This window comes from Phytophthora infestans, genomic scaffold, assembly GCF_000142945.1.
Source record: "Phytophthora infestans T30-4 supercont1.85 genomic scaffold, whole genome shotgun sequence".
In the NCBI taxonomy this organism is placed as follows: Eukaryota; Oomycota; class Peronosporomycetes; order Peronosporales; family Peronosporaceae; genus Phytophthora; species Phytophthora infestans.
Window position 1 is genome coordinate 235,716 of NW_003303674.1, and position 3,580 is coordinate 239,295.

Genomic DNA, 3,580 nt, shown 5'->3' on the forward strand with positions numbered 1-3,580 from the left:
TCGATTTATCGCGCAAAAGCGCGATCCGCACAGTTATTATGACTCAACACAATACCAGCCCGAAGACTGCATTGGTTTCAATCTAATAAATGCTACCCGCCCGACAAGCAGTTGGGTATTGATGCATGTATTAGCTCTAGAATTACTACGGGTATCCAAGTAGTAAGGTACTATCGAGTAGACTATAACTGATATAATGAGCCATTCGCAGTTTCACAGTACAAAATTGTTTATACTTAGACATGCATGGCTTAATCTTTGAGACAAGCGTATGACTACTGGCAGGATCAACCAGGTTTATATCCTCCATACTAAAGAAGACGACAAGTCGCCCCCAGCACAAAACAACAACACAGAGGCCAGCCGCAAACAGCCCCGCAACCGCCGAAACAGTCGCTAGGCCACTCGCAGCTTTTCTCAAAGCCGCCATTAATAGCCGAGAATCTTTTTGCACAGAAAGACAAAAATATGATCCTCACTTCAACAGTTCCACCTAAAAATAGGTAGATCAAGAAGCGAATAATAGAGCACGACGCAGCATACTTTGGGTTGTAGTCCCCTCCGCACGCCGCATAACTAGCCCCAGATCAAAAACGGTTCTACCCGAAATTGAACTTTCCACCGGAAAAATCCAGCGCAAAACGCACCACAGAAGGTATCGCATAATGACACACAATCCGAAAACTGCACAAAACACTATACAACCAACCGCAACACACCTTCGCACCGGCACCGACAGAGCGTTGATGTAGCACCTCGCAACGTCAGCAAACGCTTCCTCGCATCCAAGCACACACAGTCAGGTCACTATCCCGAAAGCACACACTCGTCAGCAATTCCACATCGCTTCAGCGCAAAATACCCAGAGCAACGCATAAAATGCGTCAAATAAAGCTATATTCTTATGCAGAGCATACGAGTACAACCTCAATTTCTGCACGCACGAAATAACCGCTCTAAGTTTCCCCAAAGCAATAATAACGCACGATTTTTAAAGGTTTGTCTTAAAGACACGTCTTAGAAACAGCAGAACTATTCCTACAAAGACACATCTAAAAAACCATAAATCGCCAGAGTTCACTCAATCTTATCCTAGAATAAGACCGAGAAATCACCCTAAACAGCAAAGTAACGCCTCAAAAACCAAATATATTCTTAGAAACCCACACGCCATTTCCAAAATTACACTCAGTAACCGACTTGTCACCTCACATATACTAGGAAACCGTCACAAGAAAGATACTCGCTTTTGTTTACGTCGTCTTAACAATAATTCCCGTTAATCTACAGCAGATTGACGGGAATTGAGTACTGCTGACAGTTACAGACTACTCGTTTAACATCTATTTATAGCTGGAAAAGTAACCGCCGCGCCAGCAGCTAGTCAGTATCTTTCAGTTTTGTTAGAGCCCAGCAGTCACCCATAAAGTAATTTACATAAATTACCCGTTCTAAGTGCGAGAAGTTATTTTACTAAGTGCGAATAGTGCCTAAGTTCGTATTTTATGGACTAAGTGCGGTATTTTATCATTAAGTTCGCGTTAGAGGACCCCCCAAAATGAACATTTTCTTGCGTCTTGGGAAGAGTATTGTAGAGTGCCCCGTAAAACTTTGTGGTGTTAAGTATGATACTAAAACACACTAACTGCCCTAAGGATCCACGTCGATTTCATTCTAGGAGTCGAGATATGTTATTTTAAGTTTTTGGGATGTCATGGATGCAAATCGTTTGCTACAGGCTCAAGAACGCACTTTTTGTATACCATGTTATTTTAAGAAAATGTCCGTTTCGATGCGCTCTTCAAAAATGTTCGACTTGCGAACCATGATTTTCTGCGTCTGTGCCACGTAATTCAGCAAAAAGAGCATGTAATGGAGTGAAATGAGAGGGTGTGTCATCTCTAAAGTAAAATCTTTAAAAGAGCATAACTTAAGAACGGCTGGGAATAGGTGGCCGTTCTTTTTACCATCATGTGCGCCTAAAAAAAGTACACTATCGTGACAATCGATATCGGTCGATATGGCATAAATTGATAAAGTTATGCTCGATTATGTACGCGAAAACAGAAAAAGGGCGCTGGTGACAAAAAAAGTACTAACGATTCTGTTATTGTTTTGATATTCTGTCATCCCAGACTCTTGCGCATCTGGTGACCTATTTTTTATTCGCCAGTTCCGAGAAAAGTGTCGTTTCGATGCGTGGTGGGCCCGGGATGACAATTCGAGTTGAGTTGGAAGTTCATGTGAAGTCCTGGAAACAAGAAAAAAAGAAGATCCACGCTTCCCTAACTCAAAAAGTCATTAGAAACCGAGGGTAGCTTGTATGGAGACTTTTGTTCCTCGTGCGCTAAAACGCCGAATTAAATTTTTTATCTATACTTAACAGGAAAAAAGTTGCCTCCTTCGCGATATATAGGCAAATAAAGAATGGGTGCTATCATTTCGGGACAAAACAGGTGAAAATTTAGGTCGAAAAAAGTGTTTATAGACAAGGCATTTAAATTTAGCCAAAATCTGACTTGACCACGAGAATGCGCGCATAAAAGCACCCCTAGGGCAGTTTTTATACGGAGCAGTCTCATTTGCTTCCTGGATGTGCAGGGCCAAACATGGCCAAAAGTGGTGATTTTGGCCGTCCAAGGTGTCCATTTTCCGCGAAAATGGCGTTTTTTGGCGTCACTAAAAAAATCATTGCGAAGCAACTACTGGAGATATGCTTGTAAAACTTTGGGAGCGGTCGTGCGAACACATGCGCCAAGTTTTCTGCTAAAGTCTGCAGGCCAGATCTGCCGGGCGGCACATAAAACCGGAAAAAACCACCTAAAAAAAGAGCATGCCAAACAAAGTCTCACATTTCGCTTAATAACTTTTGATCTAGAAGAGTTAGACAAATTCTGATTGCGGGAACGGCTCCGCCGTGTGTTTTTACATATGTCTATGTCCCGTAGATAAAAAGTACATGTTGCAAAAAAAGTACATGTTGTACATAAATCTACCTTTGATATTCGGATTCCCCGTGAAAAACTACGCCTAGGCCGCAGGGTTACAAAGACGAGTCATTGCACTTATGCCCTTTTATAGACGCTTTTAGAAATCGGCCAAAACAGTATTTATTAATTTAGACAGTGTTCCGCTGACATGTCGCATGCTGCGATATGTCCACGTGAAAGAGCACCGAAAAGCACCCCTAGAACACCCTTCATACCCGTTCTAACGGTTCTCTTTCATCTTCATAATAATCAAATTAAAGAACACCATACAAAAAACAAGATCTCGTGTGTAGTGGCTCGCCAGGCATACTAAAACCAAGATGTCGTGTGGGCACATGTCAGACATCATATCTTGCGTTTGCAAACACACGCAAAGTCGGTAAACAGCTCAAAACGGGCTAAAAAGTAGACAGCACCCGGACTTCCCCGGTGGTCACCCACCCGAGTACTACCCGAGCTTGAGGCTGCTTAACTTCACAGAGCAGACGGGATATGGTGCTTTCAGCCTAAGATGGCCGTCTACATTTGACTTTGACCGACACGCCTATTAGTGTTTATCACTCGTATACATTGGTACAACACATTTACAC

The 3,580-nt window shown here is 42.6% G+C and overlaps 2 non-coding genes across 2 annotated transcripts; both read right to left on the reverse strand.

Moving 5' to 3' along the window:
• PITG_33443 lies at positions 1-297 on the reverse strand (the record flags this gene model as incomplete). The annotated part of the gene is made up of 1 exon (XR_009934837.1): positions 1-297. It is a non-coding gene; the product is annotated as an 18S ribosomal RNA (ribosomal RNA).
• A 3,095-nt stretch (positions 298-3,392) lies between these two features.
• PITG_33444 lies at positions 3,393-3,506 on the reverse strand. Its single transcript, XR_009934838.1, has one exon. It is a non-coding gene; the product is annotated as an 8S ribosomal RNA (ribosomal RNA).
• Positions 3,507-3,580: the final 74 nt, after the last annotated feature.